An 18808-nucleotide genomic window follows, 5' to 3' on the forward strand; every position below is an offset into this window, starting at 1 on the left:
CTTTAATTCAGTGACTAAATAACCAGTAGGTGCCTAATAGAAGTTTATTTTAGTAAATAAATGAATCGCCCATCTGGTAAGCAGGTGAAAGCTGGATTATGAGGAGGTGCTTACTGTATTGAGGAATAAGAATATAGATCGAAGAATCAGATCTAAAATGGAGAAATTCCTGGGTTCTTATTTAATCACCAAATATTAAAATTACAGGTCTCAAAAACCACACTGACCTATGCTGGAGGATTTTTGTCATTTTGCTTTCCTACTGTTTGGATATGTCTTTGTTCCATCTGTTTTCTTAAATAGTCCTTTGACTGTGTAAACATAATTCTTGTATGTTAATATCCCGTTTCTGTCCCAAACCACCCTCTGGCCCCGTCCAAATCAGACCTTTGCTCTTTTTCCTTTCTCTCTGTAAGGGCAGCCTCAGTGGCAATGGGGAAGGGTACAGCTATCCATTTATTTGGGAGGGGGCCATGGTGCATGTTTATTATGCATAAATCTGAATCAATATAATCTTTCTTGAAAATAGCCCTCAAAGGGCAGCAAGGACGAATCTCAACTGCCAGTGAGGATCAAACATTAACCCAACATTGTAGCAAAGCCAACAAAAGAAATAAGCTAGTAATTGCCTTCTAGGATATAGATCAGTCCCTATCATATAGACATTTACCCGCACAACACACGCAAAACCTTTATGGGTCTTTCACCTGTGAACTTACTCATTTGTAATGGCCCTGTTGTGTTGTATTCAAGGTAGATTCTGACCAATAAGTGAAGCCTCACATAGGGGATCTAAGAATTCTGAACAGTAACAAGATCCACAGACAAAGTTTCTGCCTACTGAGTTTATTGAAGTATTCATAGGAGAATATTTCCATGGGTAGCCTTACTTACTCTACAGGAATTTAACTCCCCAAATTCTGGCTGAAATGAACAAGGCATGGTATGTACTTTTGATATGATTATCAACTCTCAAACTTGAATTTCCTGTCTTTCCACACAAGTGTTAATGTAGCTTCTTTTTCAAAAGAGGAAATTCAGTATTAAAGATTGGTGCCATGATGATGACCTACCCTATACAAAATGGAAACAGAACTTGGGGCCCACAATACTTTTAGGGGGTCAAGGAAATTGTGTAATTTTTATAAGAGAGAGAGAGAGAGAGAGAGAGAATGAATATGCCAGGGCCTCTAGCCACTGAAATCAAACTCCAGACACGTGTGCCACCTTGTGTGGATGCGCAACCTTGAGCATGTGTTTGGCTTACATGGGATCTGGGGAGTTGAACCTTGGTCCCCAGGTGTCTCAGGCAAGTGCCTTAAGTATTAAGCTATGTCTCTAGCCCTATTGTAAATTTTTTAATCAGTTAAAAAAGAGATCTTTTAGGATGAAGAAACTAAACAGATAATGCTAGTTATCTTTGCACAAATGCAATTGCAATGTATAACTTTTAATACCTTTCTCTTGGAGAAAGGACTCCACAGAGATGAAAGTACCCACGTAGGTCATAATTTAGCCATAGTTACTACCACATTAAACTTCCATCACATCATGGTTAGAGTGGAAGCTTTCAGATACATATGAGGGTTTCTATACTACTTATGAATTGGCAAGGTGAAAGCTCTCTGTACTTCATGTTGTGATGGCCATATCGTATTTTACTAGAGGGAAGACACGATTGGGGCTTGAGGAGTTTTGACCATACAAAGGAGTACTACATTCATAACGTCCTCTGTTGTGATTAAAATAATTCCACCTCTGCCATTCTCTCTGAATTATATTCATCCTGTTTTGATTAATAGGAAAAAAAAATCTATATCATTAGGGATTCATTAAAGCAATGTAGTTGCTTCCTTTGCCTTCTTAAAACATTTGAAAGATTCAGGCTTACAAGAGTTTTAATGATCAATAATATTGTTGATCAAATCAATTATTTACAGTTCACTAACCACGCATTTGTCACCTCTGCAAGTCCAGTTCTAAGTCCAGTTATCTGACACACACTAGGCACATAATAAATGTTCGATTTAACAAATGTATCTTCTCTTAGATAGAAATTAGACTCTGTCTGTGGACTAATTTTGTTTTTACTAATGTCCCATCTTGTGAGAAGAATAATCGATCTGCTTTGCAATGGGCATTTTAGGGTGATCTCAGGTCCTTCTCACCTCTACTGTCTCTATCGGCCAACCACTTTCTTTCTCTCCTGGGCTCTGCTTCTCTCTCTCTTCATCCTGGGGTCTGCACTAGTCCCCAGCTCACCATGTGGCAGCGGGGTCCCTGCTCTTCAGGCCTTCCCGACACGCCCCCCACACCCCTCAGCTTCCAGTCACCCCGTGCCGCCCACAGCCACGCCCTCCCCGTGGGCGAGATCACCTGTCCCTCCTCTGCCACCGCCTCCGCGGGTACCCTTTCGCTCCCCTCCTGCTCCCCTTCCTCCGCCACCTCCCCCAAGCCCTCCCCTTCCCCGCCTCCTCCCACCCCCTTGGTGTATATAGTAAAGGCCAGACGCCACACGCAGACACACTCGGCCCGGACACAGGCGCACACACGCTCACGCACAACCGGCGGCAGCGGCGACGACGACAGCGGCTCAGTGACAGCGGTGACGGAGGCTTCCACCGCTGTGCACCCCCTTCAGGCGGCCGGCGGCGAGACCAGACCTCAGAGTTCCCACACCCGCGACCACCCCCGCGGCTTCCTGGAGGCGGTGGCCCCGATCGCGAGGTAGCGGCCGCGACGCGCCCGTGCGGGCCGGGGTCACCCCCGCCCTCCCGAGACAGACCTGCCACCCGGACGCAGGGGGCGCGCCGTACTGGGCGAGCCCGGCGGGGCCCGTCGCCCGGGGAGGGGCCTGATCCCGGGGGCAGGACGGCACCGGGAGTCCAGGGCCAGCGGGGAGGGCCGGGCCGGGCGGAGGCGGGGACGCGAGCCCAGGCCGCCACCCGTGCGACGCGCCCAGGCCCCGCTCAGGCTTGCCGGCGCCGCGCACTGGCTGGTGGGGGCCGGGGACGGCTGGGGAGGCGGCGCCGGACCGTGGGGCGGGGGCCCCGAAGTGGGTTTCGAGCCGCCACCCGGGCTGGCACTGGGCACAGAGGGCGGCGTGCCGCGCACTCCGTGCCTGGGCACTGCACCGGGCTGTCTCTGGAGCTGCCATTCTGCCCCGGCCGGGAAAACCCGGCGCCTTCCAGGCCCTTCGAAAGATGGATTCTGTTGACGTATCTGGCGGCCCTGGCGAGCCGGGTGGAAAGTTGGGTTTTGCCAGATCGTGCCCGGCTCCTCTTTGTGCCACTCAGCCAGTCCCGCATCCCCTTGGAGCCGGGTGAGTGCGCGTCGGCGCCCTGGGAGCCCTTGTGCCCCCCAATGCCCATTCCCGGGGTGGCCGCACCAGCTTGGGCTTTCTGCCATGTTAGGCACGCAGGGAGCATCGTTCTCGCTGCGTTTTTTTGCGTGCGTTTCAGTGGCGCCTTTTGCTACGGAGGGACTTATTGCCTCTCTTCTCTCTCGGCGTTGGCTTTTTCAGGGTTGGGGTTGTGCTCTGTGTATTTGCTTGTTTGCCGTTTAAAGCCTGACTATTGTTCCGGATAAGCTCCGCCTGGGTGGGGAAATGGCATCCCACCACAGTTGCTTGCGAGGGGTCGAAATGTTGCCCAACAGCTGCTGCTTTGTGTTTCCCTATCAGAAGTCCCTGGAGTAGGTCTGGGGCACGACGGAGGCACGGAGAGAGGGATGGGGCACGAAGGAAAAAGAAGGTGGCTTTGGGAGGAGCCAATTGTCACTCACCCCATGGCACGCAGTCAGCCTTCCTTTCTGCCTGCCAAACTTTTATGAATATTCCTTTTGTGGCAGAGGAAAGCCTAATGAATTTAGCCCATTTTGCGAGGAGCGGGCAACCCGCCTTTAACAATGGTTTGGGAACTTAATCAATGAAAAAGGCGGGGGAGGAGGAGGAGGCGCCCACACCATATCGGGATGTGGCTGCGGCTTGCAGTGTCAGGTAGAGGAGAGGTGGGCAGGGCAGGGCAGGACGGGGCTCAGCTCCGGGGTGGCGGCGTTCCTGCAACTCTTGGTAGATTTTACCTTGTACCCACGAGTGCCACCAGCCTTCCCGTCCCCACCTTTCGGGCTGCCCAGATCTGGCAATGGGACTTGAGAAATGGCTTGCGGCAGCTAGAGGGCCAGCCCCCCTCATCTGGCGTTTTTAAGGATGTGTAAATATTTTGCTGAGGATAAGTGACATCAACAGAATGATATTCCGCAGAGCCCGGGTGTGCAGCGATGATAAATAGATACGGCCGAACAAAGTTTTGATAACCGCGTATTCTCAGGGCTCGCTCTGTTTCATTTGGTCTTTGTTTTTGTTGGTTTAGTATTATCTCGCATCCTCTGCTGTGATCCTTTCATTTAGCAGATTCTTGGAAGCCTCCCTTTAGAACCAAGAGAAAAAGCAGCCAGCAGGGAGAAAACAGTTCTTAGCCTCCCTTCCTCAGTCAGGGTTTCCCTTGCCTTTCCCACCGTTTTCTAGAGTCTCTCTGCCTTTTTTTTTTTTTTTTTTTTTTTGACTCACTAGAATTGTCTGTTGGTAGACCATGAGACTTCAAGCTAACTTTGCAAACGTGCTGTAGCCGAACCTCTATTACAATGGAGGGGAGGTGTTGGGCCAGGGGCACAGTGGGACAGTTTATGGACAGTGTGGCGCAGTGTCACTGTGATCCCGCTGCATTGGCTTTCCTTCATGTTTTCTGACAGAAGGGATCCTGAGGAACTGTGTCACTTGCAGAAGCCAGAGGGGGATGGAAGCACAGATGCATATGCCTGGTGGCATCCCAGTTTCTCGGTTCCTTAGGAGCCCAGAGAAGTCACACCCCCACGCAAACTCTCAGCCCCTCCCCACAAACACGAGCGTTCTGCAATTGGGCACTCGCTTCTCAGCCTACCAGATGCCCACTAGGTACCTGCTCAAGGTGGCCTTGACACCGTGAGGCCAAGTCACATGGGAACTTGGGGTTACTGGCTGTTTGGGTACCAGCCCAGGGGAACCATTCAGCCACAGCCTCGCAGGGGTTTCTTTTATTATTCGAAGAATCCCAGACCACCTGCAGGGAGGCTTGGCCCAAGGAAACCTGCTCATCCTTGGAATGAGAAAGCAGCCTTCCTGCCTGTGCCAAATGCAGGCTAGAGCACTGGTTGGTGGGCAGTTGGCAAGGCATGGTAGGAATAGGTTGCAAAATTTTATATCCAGAAAGCAGAGGTACAGAGGCAGGGCCATCTGAGCAGGAAGAAAAAAAAAAAAAGCAAATCTGAGAGGAGTGTGACCAGGTGTGTCCTGGAGAGCTCCGGAGCCAGCAGTTATAAAGTTCTACCTCTAGTGACCCAAGGGCTGAGGAGAAGGTTGGTTCCCCAAATCCCTGACCTAAAATGGAGCTATTCTGGATGTGCACACAGTCCCACTCAACGTGCTCCTAAACAACAATAAGAAAAAACAAGTGTGTGTTCTCTGGCTCCTCCCCTAACCTTACATTGGGCGCTGGAGCAGGAGGGGAGTGGAGGGAAATAAATTAAGGAAGCTAACATTTGTTCTTGCCCTCAGTCTTCCAGGCACTTCACAAGTGGCAAACCTTTTGAGTGACCCTGTGACCCTGTGACCCCCCCCCCCCCATGAAGCATTAGTTAACAGATAATATTCAGAAATTTCCAGTTGTGAGACTGATTCCAGTGGTGATTATGATTTAAAGGGACTATGTGTGTTCCTCTATCCGTGCCCAAAATCTCTTATTTTTCCCAAAGGCTAGAGTCTTCAACTTATACCTCCTTCATAGAATATAGTGCCCCATTAGTATTTGGGGAGAAAGGAGCCCACAAATGGATGTGGCAGTCCAGTCACTTATGTGCCAAGTACATCTATCCAAATCAGTTTCTAACTACAACAGAAGGAAAGATAATGCTCTTTCCTTAAGGAATCTGCAACACCCACTGTTGCTAGATAAATGAGAGTTGACTGACCAAATGATGAAGCTGATGGAGTGAATGGTGCTGGGGAGGGAGCTGTAAATCATCGTCAAGGGAGACCCAGCAGAAAGAAATTCAGAGGGTTGTATGTTTGGTGAAGACTCAGGTCTAGATGTCATGCTTCAGTTTGAGCCCTTAATAGTTCTATGACAGTAAGTCCCAATTTCATCTTTACAACACCCATGTGAGACTATGAGAATGGCAGTATTTAATTGCATCTTGTAGATGAAAAAAAAAAAAAAAGAAAAACAGGTTTGGACAGATTACATGATGAGCTCATTCATGATCCATGGTGGGACCAAAGGGTGATTGAGAGAGAGTTTTGATTCCTTAATGTATCTCACTAAACAGAAATGAAGAGGGCATTTTGCTATGCAAATTCATTACCAAAGCATGTCCCTGAGCCTGCTTTAAAAAAAAAAAAATCAGATGGTAGCCTTAGTCCCTTGGCAATTCTAAAGCCACTAGAGAACCAGGATTTGAATCCACAAATGAAGGGCTTCTGACTGCTGCTTCTCTGATCAGAATATGAGTGGGACCTCAGAGAATGAGGCTATCCAGGAGGGGGCAAGATGGCTAATTTCACGTTTCTCATACATAAAAGCTTGTGCAGGATTCTGAATTAAGCTTGATTTGGTGATCAGGAGGACATCCTTCCTATAGAGTTGGGAGCTCTTGTCTTTGGAGAATGTCTGTGATTACCGCTTCTCCAGCCCCCCTGATCATTTGCTTTGGTGCCCATTATCTCACTCCATCCGCACTCAAAGTCTCTTTTAGGTGGTACTGAATTTTTGATGTACCTCTTGAGTCTACCTCTCCCCTATCTTCTGATGGCAGCTGGTGAGGAGGGCATTTTTGCAGCCACTTTAATACTACTGGGCTGTTTATTACTACTGGATGTGGACAAGAACACACACAAACACGCATGCACACGCAGGCACAGACACGGAGGCATGTAATTTGATCATGTTTCTTTATCTGCTTCACCAAATTAGATTGCTCACCCACAATTATTATTGAAAGAAGTACATGGCTTTGATGATCTTCTATCCCAGCTTCTGTCCTGAACAAATCAGAATAGCTAAGATGGAGGCATCTGAGGAAGCAGATGCCTAAATCAGTGATGGTGGTACTGTCATATACACATTTAGTCCATTTGGGCTGTTAGATATAACAGTCTGCGAACAATGGCCTATAAACAATGAGAATTTGAGAATTTATCTCTCGCAATTGTAGAGACTGGGCAAATCCACGATCAATATGAACGTGAACATGAACATTATAGCAAATACACTATCTAGTAAGGACACTTTTTTTTTCTTATTCATAGGTGGTGACTTCATTGTATCCTCCCATGACAAAAGGCACAAGTGAGCTCTCTGGACTCTGTCTCTATCTCTCTCTCTTTCTTGTGTTAGGGACTGAACTGAGGTCTTTGTGCATACAAGGCAAGTGTTCTACCACTGAGCTACACCCCCTGCCCTCTGGGGTCCCCTTTATAAAGGCAGTAATCCAATTGATGAGGGCTCTGCACTCAAGATCTAATCATCTCCCAAAGGCCCCCACCTCTTAATACCACCTCCTTGGGGATTAAGATTTCAATATAATGAATTTTTAGGGGGATGCAAATGTTCAGGCCATGGATGGTTACAGGACCTTTCCCCAAATCCCCTTTTCTTCTCCACTCAGGGTAAGACTGGGCTCTTCAAACATCTCAGCCCTCATAGTTTCAATTTCTCCTGTCATAACAACTCCATACATACCAAGAATTTTGGAGCATACTTTGCATACACATGTCACTGTCCAAAGCTTTATAAATCATTCAGCTCAACATCACCTAATAGACATTTCTATGGTGATGAAAACTTTCTATATGTGTACTGTCCCATAAAATAACCACTAACTGCATGTGGCTGTGGAGAACTTAAAAGGGAGTTAGTCCTAGTTAAGGTGTGCAATGGGTGTAAGATATGCAGTGGATTTTTCTGACTTAGTACCAAAAGGAATGCAGACTAGCTCATTCACAATTTGAAATTCTATTGCAATATTATGGTGAAGGGATATTTTGAAAACACCAGCTAAATGAGATATAAAATTAAAATTAATGTTACCTGTTTATTTTAATTTTTATTGTCTCTACTGGAACATTGTCCAGCGCATATATACTTCTACTAGACATCACTGCTCTGGAGCACACTACCACTAACCTTGTGATGCCATAGCACCTGCAAATGTGCTGGGGGGCTTAAACATCCTCTGTCTCCATGGCAGATGGAAAGCCTAGTGCTGATTCAGTAGCCACAATGGCTGACACTGGGTGATCTTGACTTTCAGTAGCTCAGGTGCCATTTGGGGGCCTATATCATACTTCAGAGAGCAAGGTGGGGGTGGGGTACAAAGACCAGGCTGGCTGAACAAAACGGGCCCTTCCCTTTGCCCTCACTTGCTCAGAACAGAGTTTCTTGTACCTGAATCAGTGATTCTTTGACACCTGCTTAGTAGTCTCTCTCTCTCTCTCTCTCTCTCTCTCTCTCTCCCTCTCTCTCTCTCTCTTCAATACTGGGGGCTTACCCGAGGCTTCGTTCTTGCTAGAAAAGCACTCTTCAACTGAGGTCAATCCTCAGTCCTCATAGTAGTCTCTAGTAAAATCCATCCCGGGGATTTCTGCTTGGAGAATAATGTTCCAAGTAGATATCGTCATTGCGAGAGTAGGTTATTCAGGGCTTGGGCCAACCTCAAAGGAGAAACGAGGATGTGCATAGTCACTCTCTGACAGCTGTGGAAAAGCAACAGAAAGGGCATGCAGTTTCTGTGAGGGAGACCAAAGGCCTTCTTAGCTAACTCCCAGAAGCTGAATGTCACACCCCCAATAGTGCTGCACATGAGGGTACCTGAGCAAAGGAAAGTTCAGGGGGATGAAAGCAGGACTTCGGCTGGCCCTGTGGGAATCATCTCGGCCCTGGCTATGCATTCCTAGGCCTATCCCTGGGCGCTGGGCACAGCATGAATAGATGGGAGAAGGATGGAATAATGAACTTGGGACTGTGGTGATTTATAGGTCAGGCGCTTGTGGCTCTGGCTCCTGAGGGCGCTGCCCCCACAGGGAACCCTTGGCTGACCTCCTCAGGCTCCTCGGAAGGGCTGGTTTTGTTTCCCATGGAAGAAGCAGACTGTTTACTGGAGCACAGGAAGAATCCGACATTCTGGCGAAAAATAATTCATTAACAGCCAGGGTATTACCAGTTCCCTGGAAAAACTCCTCCAGCTGCACGAGAGCAACTGTTCTTTTTCAGCAGCAGAAGCAAGCCTCACTGGCAGCCAAGCCTGGGTGTGTTGGGGCGGTTTTGTTGTTATTTTTTTTTTTTTTACCTTTGTATGTAAGACCGCTTTTGCTTTATAATTCAGAGAAATGAATGGAAGCTTGAAAGGACCAAAATGGCATATTTCTCAGCTGGTGTTTTCTTACCAATTTAACCCTGGAAGTCTAAGCTAGCCTAAGAGCAGAGTTTACTTTTTTCTTTCTTTTTTCTTTTTCACTGTCGCCCACCACTAAACTGAGGGCACTGCAGATGCACATAGAATATTCCAGAACTAAAGAAGTTCAAGGGAACCACAGCACCTGTTCTTAAGGTCATTTGGAAGCAATTTGCTGGAGGGTCCTCCCCCACCTTCCTGCCACCACACACACCAGACAGCAAGTCCCATCTTGGCGATGTGGAATTCTTTTGCGTACCATTAATTGGCACAGTGGGGCCAAAGTATGTGATTCATCATCCCAGTTTTGAGGGCATTTGGAAAGCCAGGCAAGCATAACCAAGAGAATGGGCTGCATGTTTTGCTCACTAAAGAGTGATTGAATCTACATAAATAAAACAGAATGACTTAGGAAGCTTTTTGTGCTCTGCAAAAATCTGCTTTAGAAAAAAAAAAAAGGTTTTTGTCCACTTGTTTATTTTTTTGATGCCTCCAGCTCAGAAGGGTGCACCCAGCTAGCAAGAACTGGCAAAGAATGGCATTTCCTTGTTTTTGTTTTGTTTTTAACCCTAATTGCAGGTTAAGAAAGATACAATTTATTGATTTTGGTTTTGCATGGAACATTACTGGATAATCATTTTATTTTATGACATATTAATTTCCATCCATTTAGACTGGTGAAATATGCACAGTATATACCTTTAATGTTCCAAGATTTCAACTGTGAATCTATTTCATTTATTTGGAAGAGCAATAAATATGTCCTTAGGCAACACATATATAAAGTAACCTCAGATTCTGAAGCTTTCTCCCCCGCCCACCCTTCTGCTGACTGCCAAGATTGTGTATGTTAAAAGCTTGGCATATTTGGCTTTATCTAGACCATACTTTCTTCATCTTGGCCCTATTGACATTTCAGACTAGGTCAATCTTTGTTCCAGGGACTGGTCTGTGCCCTGCAAGACGGTTAGCAGTCTCTCTGGCGTCTATTCACTAAGGACCAGTAGCATCACCTCTTCCCCTACCTGGACTCTAATAAATGGTCTACTCGGGACAAAAATCACCACAGTTGAGAACTGTGGATATAGATAAAAATGTAATAAGTAATTTGTGGTTTTCAAAGAATATCCAAATTGACATAATAAAAGATACACACCCCACTCTGAATTTCATATATACAGTTTGTAGGAGTGATTAATTAACAGTTGGAAGTGGGTCATGTATGTGCCTGATTTTAATTCTTAGGTTGGTGGAAGGGTCTATAAGATTGTATAAGCACAGAGGATTTTTTTAAGGCAGGTAATTGAATCAGTCATAGGTAATTGGAGGGCATATTGTAAGAACTAGCAGCTCCTCTGGTTTTTCATAAAGAAGAACAGGTTTATGCCTCCCTAATTTCTTTTTCATATGCACCTGATTCCAGGCAAGACATCAAAGCCAATAGGCATCTTCCTCCACCACCACCCTCTCTGCTGTCATTTCTCCTGTAGCTTCCTAAGTTGGTGCCAATTAATTTAGCCCTTTAGTGTACTTGTGAGCACTCTGCTCCTAACATTATCACAGATTCATTTCAGACTGTGACACCCTTTTTGCCCACCACTGTTTTCTGTGTTTTCCAGTATTCTGGAGAACAAAAACTAATGGTGAGTAGGTAGTGTTTTGTTTTTTTTTCAATCATTGGGCATTCAGTTTGAGAGAGCCTCTAGCCCCCTTAGTCTGGGCTTCCCTCACAAACTTGTTTCTGTGCATGAGCACCTCTGTTTGGCAAACTCCTCCACACACAATTCCTCTGGGCAGCAGGGAGACATGACATGTTGCCACCAGGAAAATCCTTGAGCCATATTCTTTTTAGTGATCTCCTAAAAGACTAGAAAATGAGGGTCATGTATTCCTATAGGAAGGCATTTTGAAGGTAAGCCACATCTTGTCCATATGTAGAAGGGGAAAGGCAGAGATGTAGACTCCTCTGTACACAGGAAAAGGGTTTCCCAGGTAACCCTTACCATATCCATTTCTCAGAACAGGATGGGTGTCTAGGTATGCTACGGGAGGGGCCCATGCTTAGCACAGAAATCAACAGTGACTACAGCATTTTGTAGCCATTAGAGATAGGCTGACCTTTTCTGAGGAATATCTTCAGAGTTCAGAGTGTTATATGCAGAGGGACTGTGAAGGTTCAGCTAGTGAGGTGAGGGAAGGACAGGTGAGCATTTAGGGACTTGCCAAGCCAGCAGTGCACCTTCCCTGGTGATTCCACCTTCATTTGAAGAGTGGCTTGAGCCCTCCTTGTCATTGGAAGGGAGAGCCAGTGAACTGGCTGCGATCCACACAGTGTGCTGGACCCAGGCAGATAAATAATTGATTTGTAGCACGTGACACTTGGTCATTCTGAGTTGCCAGCTCCTTGCAGGCTAGGATTTGGGTGATGGTTGCAACACTGGAAGAGGAAGCAGAATCATAAATCTGAGCTTCAGAGGCCGGTGTTGTGGGGCAGAGGCCACTGGGGCCACTGGTGTGTGCTGCAGAAGCAAACAGACAGGTCCGAGTGGTATGTTGTTCCTCAAAATAATGGCAATGGAAATGGCTGTGAAAAACATTTAGACCCTTGTCATAAAAATGCAAACAGCCTTCCTGCTATAGGGAAAAGCTAAATAAACTCTATTGCAGCTGTATTAAGTAGAAACAGATTTGAAAATCGCTTGCTTTTTTTTTTTCCCTGAGACACTTATTTATAGCAGGTTGGGCAAAGGCTGCCACTATCTTTTGTGACTCCGGAAGAGTGTTTTCCAGATGGTCCTTGCTGGTTTTCTCTTTATTAAGCATAGCTGAACACAGTCTCCCTTGGAAAGGGTCATAGGAACTGGTGATTTTTTTTTCAGATTATAGAAACTATTGATTGGCTAACAAATCAATGGATAGGAATGGATTAAGCCTGTGTTGATGAATTTCTTTTTGCATAAATAAAACAAATTCTAAGGAAAGCTCAAAGTGGGGTGATGCTAGTTACTGTTCATAGTAAAGCTTTGATGACTATACAGGGCTACATTTCCTATTAATTTACCTTTAGTTTTTTTTTTTCCTCTAAAATAATGCTCTCCTCATTGCTAAAGCTAGCAATGTTACTGTTTCCTTTCCAACATCTAAACAATGTCCAGATACATTTCATATTGAGCAATTAGCTCTGGCTGCAATTTCCTTTTACAAAAAAAAATCAAAAACCCTTTAGACTGAATAGGAAATTATTGAATGAGAAAATATGATTGTAAGACCATTTGTGGCATATCACTTGAATTGTAAGAAGGATGGAAAAAGGAGGATTCTACTCTGTCTTTCCAGATTCAGTGCACCCCCACCAGGAACCTCAAGCTTCATGTGTGCTCTTTGGAGCTTGGTAGTCAGATTTGAGATCATCAGTGCTGAAGCCTCTAGCCCAAATGATTTGGGGGAAACCATTTTGGAATGTCACAAAACCATACAGGCCCCTTGAGCTTGCACACCACTGTCTACACGGAATAGGATTTTGGCCTATTCATAGCGAAATGGAAGAAAAGTAAAAAGGCAGTGAATTTATGTTTTTCAAAAGCTAAGCCTTTGGGTTTGAGGAGCTAGCTTAGTCATTGAGTGCTTAATGTGCAAGCATGAACACCCAATTGCAATGGCTAGAAGCCATGTAATATGTTCTGGTATAAGGTTTGTTTGCTTGTAATCCCAGAATTGAGGAGACAGAGACAGAAGGATCCCTGGGGACCACTGGCCAGTCAGTTTAGTCTAGTTGGGGATCTGTAGGCCAATGAGAGACACCAGCTCCAAAAACGTTTGGTGGCTTTCCTGAGAAATGACAACCAGATTGTGCTATGACCTCCACATGCATGCAAACACATGTGCATGCACACCTACACACGTGCACTCGTGCACACACACACACACACACACACACACACACACATGCCAGACACTTTCCATTTGACAGAGCTTCCTCTTATTCTAAAGGGGTGCTATCCTCTTGACATCAAGGACTTTTTTATGATGGAGAAAGATAAATGACATTTGGATTTTAGTATCTGTTATTTAACAAAGTCAAAAGTTGTCCAACTCTTGTTATCCTCCATTTAAAAAAAAATGTTACTTATTTGTTCATAACATTGAGATCTCTGGGATTACTCAAGGGGGTCTGAGTAAATATAAAAAGGAGAATTTTTGTTAAGGTTTCTAAGCCAGAGAAAACATAACATGAACAAGGGTCACAAGACTATGGCTGAGTGTCCCTGACCTGACTCTTCTGGTCCCTGTCCCATAAAGAGATGGATCTACCCAAAGCCTATGTGAATGATAGAGTTGCTTTTTCAGGGGCGTTTGAGGGCCAAATTGGCTCAATCACCCACTGACATCTAGGCATGCAGCCTGCATCCTTTCTCCTTGGCTTCTAATGTCAACACTGCTACCAGGTCTCACAAGCTTGAACTCGCTCTATTTTTTCCTCAGCCCCACCAACCACTGCCATGAATGTAGCTCTCAAAACCACACTGCCCCGTGCACTGCCCCAGTATCCTCCCTGCTCTGTCTGATTTCTACTGTTGCTCCCTAACTGTTCCACGGGCTTTGGTCAGCTTCCCCATGCAAAAGCACTTTGCTGATCTCATCATCCTAGCTGAAAAACATTCAGTGACTCCCCGTTTCCTGATGAGTTCAAATAAAACCCCACAATGACACATTCTTTAGAGCCTAGACTGGCCTTCAGTAGGGTATCATGAGAGGTTGACTCCAGGTTGTACAAGGGCTCTGGGCTGGGTTAAGTTTCTCATGTGTGTGGGTGTAGGTTTGATGAGGTGGGGTGGAGAGGATTAGCAAGAAGGTTCTAAGTCTTCTTGGGCACCTTTCTGCATGACAAAACTAAAGCCTGAAGTCCTGTGTAATGGACTAACTAGGCTTTGTGGCATTAGTGACAAAAAGAGAAAAGAAAACCCTTTACAAAACAAGGCTTTCTGGCTTTAAGAATTGTGGCTTGGACCAGTGAGATGGCTTAGTGATTAAAGGCACTTGCTCTACAAACCTACCAACTGGAGTGAAGATCCCCAGCACCTACATAAAGCCAGATGCAAAGTGGAGCACATCTTTAATCACAGCATGCTTATGGCAGTGGAAATTGGAATCAGGAGAATCTTGAGGCTCGCACGCCAGCAAGCCTGACCTTCCGAGTGGCCAAGAACACGAGATGCTGTCTCAGACAAAGTGGAAGAAGAGGCTGCCCTCAGATCTGCACACGTGCACTGTGGAATGTCTGTGCCCATACGCACATTACTTACATACACGCACAGCATATCATTCTGGAAAATCCCTCAGTATTCAGGATCACGACACTACCTTTCAGGCTGCCAGTGAGAAGTGGGCAGGGCTTCAGAATACCATTCACTGTTGTTTTGTCTCATCCAAATAGTCCTTCTGACACAAGCTCTGAATTTTGCAATGAAAACATAGTGGCTAGAGCTCATCTTAGCCAGGGTAGACTGTCCAACTCCTTAAGACATCTACCTCTCCAGTAACTTTTCAAAATAAGAATCATAGGAACAGAACTGTTCCTTCTCCTTTGTCAAGCTCTTGCTATGAGTTGGACAGTCGTACCAGGTGATTTCTATGTACTATTCATTTCCAGTTGGTGGATATTTTAAGCTCCATGTCACAGAGGAGGACCCGGTTTTCAGAGGGGGTCAGTACTTTGTGCTTGATCACACAATGCCTAGGCAGTAGAATCCAGACCTCATACTGCCTGATTCAGTAGAACTTGTTTCAGGGATGACAATATCTGGCACTGTCCATTCTAGTAGCTGCTACCTATAAGTGACCAGTGAGCACTATAAATGTGATGAGCATAGCTGGGGCCTGAAGTTTTCATGCTGTTCATATTGAACTTGACTCATTCCATGGGACTAGTAACAGTTCACTAGATTGCACAAGACTACAAGACTATATGCTTCTCCCATGGCCCCATTCTGCCCCCTCTGCTCCCTGTTTTGTGCATGTCTCTTCCTCCCTCCTGATCCAGTACAGCTCACCCTTTTCTGGGAGGCACAGAGCCCAGTGGTGCTGAAGTTGTAATGCCCTTTAGAATGCTCTTTTTCTTCCCGCTGCTATCGCAGGTAGCCAACCCTCTTCCAATCTCACCTTTGATTGGATGACAGTCAGATTTGGTGACTCCCTTGGCAACTGTTCTAGAAACCATTAGTTTTACTGTGTAGCAATTTGGAAGGGAATGGAGAGCCAGATGCAGAGTGGAGGAAGTGGCATGGTCTCTAGGAATGGCCTGAGCTTCCTGATGAGTCATGGAAAGCCCTGGTAGAGAGGCCCATTTGCTGCCCCATCTGCTGCTGCCTGTGATCAAATAGGGACAGAGAAGTTAACTAGGAAAGAAGGCCAGTGATGCCAATGAGACAGATAATGAAGCTGGGTTCTCCCTCATCCCTCATTCCCTCCTTCTCATTATTGTCTATCCGTTTTGGAGACACAAAGACAGCTTCACTAGGGCAAGACTGAACCTGAAAGGGCTGGGAAAGGTCCTTGGAAAGTGGATGTGGTCTGTGTTGACACTTGTTCTGGATTGGAATGATATTGAGGTTTTTCTTCTATATAAAAAAAAAAATACAAGTAGAGGGCTGGAGAGATGGCTTAGCTGTTAAGGTGCTTGCCTACAAAGCCAAAGGACCCAGGTTCAATTCCCCAGGACTCATGTAAGCCAGAAGCACATTCATTGGACTTTGTTTTCAGGGGCTGGATGCCCTGGCATGTTCTCTCTTTCTCTCTCTCTTTCTAATAAATAAGTAAACAAATAAATAAAATACTTTTTAAAACTTTCAAAAAATACAGGTGGAAAGAAGTAGTCACAGTTTCTCATGAAAGTAGCAGCTAAATTGTTTATCTTATGAATGCTTATTTAAAAAGAGGACAGCAGGGCTGGAGAGGGCTTAGCGGTTAAGCGCTTCCCTGTGAAGCCTAAGGACTCCGGTTCGAGGCTCGGTTCCCCAGGTCCCACGTTAGCAAGATGCACAAGGGGGCGCAAGCGTCTGGAGTTCGTTTGCAGAGGCTGGAAGCCCTGGCGCGCCCATTCTCTCTCTCCCTCTATCTGTCTTTCTCTCTGTGTCTGTCGCTCTCAAATAAATAAATTAAAAAAAAAAAAAAAAGACGACAGCAGGCAGGGTGTGGTGGCGCACGCCTTTAATCCCAGCACTCAGGAGGCAGAGGTAGGAGGATCGCCATGAGTTCAAGGCCACCCTGAGACTACAGAGTTAATTCCAGGTCAGCCTAAACCAGAGTGAGACCCTACCTCGAACCCCCCCCCCAAAAAAAAGAGGACAGCAATGCGAAATCATCTTTTTATCTTAGTGTTCACAATTATTTTTTTCTCTCTGAATAATTATGCCCCACCCCCACCCTCAGTTTTGGTTTTGGTTTTGGTTTTGGTGTAGAGAGCAGAAATCAGATATCTTTTTTGTGACTTGGCCTCATGTCAATATGCATTCTCTTGAGCCAGACAGCACTTCTGAAAGCTCATTTTCTTCACAATCTCAGACAATCCAGCCCTCCTTGGCTCCTGCCAATATACCCATTGCACTTATATGGACAATATGCTGAATAAAAAGCATTGATATTTCTGGAAGCAAGTCTTCAGTGACCTCATTTCTAGAGGTCTGTCCTCATTAATTGGCTGAAAAAAAATGTGAAAAACCCATGTGCTTTGAATGCTTCCTACCACTTAAGTGTGTGCCAGCTACCCATGACTGAGCTGGGGAAACACAGGGACACCTGCAATTCTCAGAGTGCAGTCCCCTCTCACCTTTGCCACTGTCGCTACCAGCGCTGAGTCCTCTTTCCTCTGGCAAGCTGCATCTACTGTCAGTGCCCTGGCAAGACTGGAAGTAGAAAGCTCTTCAGCCTTCATCCCTATTGGATGCTTCTGCAGTTGCTTCAAATGTACTGCTTGCCTCTTTCTGGAAAAGACCATGCCTTTTTGTTTTTGTCCTGCCCTTCATTTCTTTTTACCACTCCTAAGGTTGGGGATGAGGGACTACACATCCTCTAAACCCAAGCTTCCACCTCAACTGCACAGTACTTGTTAGAAACAGCTATTGTCACCTGTGGGTAAGGAAACCAAGATGGCAAAAGGGTAGGTTCTGAGCCATACACAGAAAGGGCAGGCAGGTCCACATCAGAATGCCAGCCCCGAGCAAGGTTTTAGACTTTATCGAGAGCAAGGTCAAGGAGGCTAGTCACACCATCTAACACAGGCAAAGGATCTTTTGCACAGTGGTGAATGAACTGGGGTGGAGGCTGGGGGAGGTTGAGGAAAGAAAAACTAATAGGCCCTGTGATATTCATCCATGGAAAGCGACGAAGGATGGGGAGGTTAGGAACTAGATCCAGAAAGCAGCTTGGGGATGGCTGGGAGTGAAATAATCACAGCACACTGGTCTTATAGGCCTCTAGGTGGGCCAAGAAACCTGGCGAAAGGGGTACCTGTGTCCAACCCTCACTATGCAGTCAGGGATGGTGGAAGTCTAGGCCTAGGCAAGCATCCAGAAAATTTTGGAGTTAGTCATGTCATCCTCTGAGCCCCCAGTTCTGAAGACAATGTGATCTACAAAAGTACTCTGGGGAAACAGCCCACAGTGGCTAGACAGAGCCAGAACCAGGAGCACCTACCCTCAGTAGCTACAATTTACAGACACATACACTTTCAGTAGGTCAGAATCTAACACTGGCGGATGTGTGTGATCCTGCTGGTTCAGGCTTTGACCAGACCCAGTCAGGAGGAGGGGTTTGGCTGGTGGCCTTCCACTAGCATGACTGGCCATCTGTCCTGTTTTGCCTTGGAGTGAGAAGGGCTCCTAGGATATGAGACTTTCAGTTTCAAAACACAGACAGTCCTGGGCAAATCAGCATGAGTCAGTCACCCCCCCCCCCGACACCAAGTGAAGCATTGCCACATGGACAGCTGAACTGGGTGGGGCCAAAGGAATGGAGACAGTTCAGCCTGAAGATTTGGCATGAAGATGCCGCTACAAAACAGAAAGGGAGCCTGGGAATAGAAAGAGGAAGAACATAGCTCAAGCCCTTTCACACAGCTTCTCTGCTTCCAGAAGAAAGGCTGCTTTTGCAATAGTAGCTTGAGCACTGCATTTCATTTCTCCAGACACTAGACTATGTGTTACCCTACCTTTCTGAGGTCTTTGTTGTACATTTAAGGGGAATTTCAGATGCGTGAACATATCCTTTGGTTCTGCTAGAATATGGGACTTGCAAATCTTAAAGGACATGGGGATATTCTCAACTGGAT

The 18808-nt window shown here is 46.0% G+C and overlaps 1 protein-coding gene across 2 annotated transcripts in view; it reads left to right on the forward strand.

The window, feature by feature from the left end:
- Positions 1 to 2541: 2541 nt before the first annotated feature.
- The window catches only part of Rai2 (retinoic acid induced 2), a 72276-nt gene continuing 56009 nt past the window's right edge, over positions 2542 to 18808 (forward strand). The window contains exon 1 of one of the 2 annotated variants that reach the window (XM_045140570.1): positions 2542 to 2727. The gene's annotated coding sequence lies outside the window, so the exon portion shown is untranslated. Of the gene's footprint in view, positions 2728 to 3083; positions 3323 to 18808 lie in introns of those variants that run through there. The other variant, XM_004667921.2, reaches the window with a different exon arrangement.

This window comes from Jaculus jaculus, chromosome X, assembly GCF_020740685.1.
Source record: "Jaculus jaculus isolate mJacJac1 chromosome X, mJacJac1.mat.Y.cur, whole genome shotgun sequence".
Lineage (NCBI taxonomy): Eukaryota > Metazoa > Chordata > Mammalia > Rodentia > Dipodidae > Jaculus > Jaculus jaculus.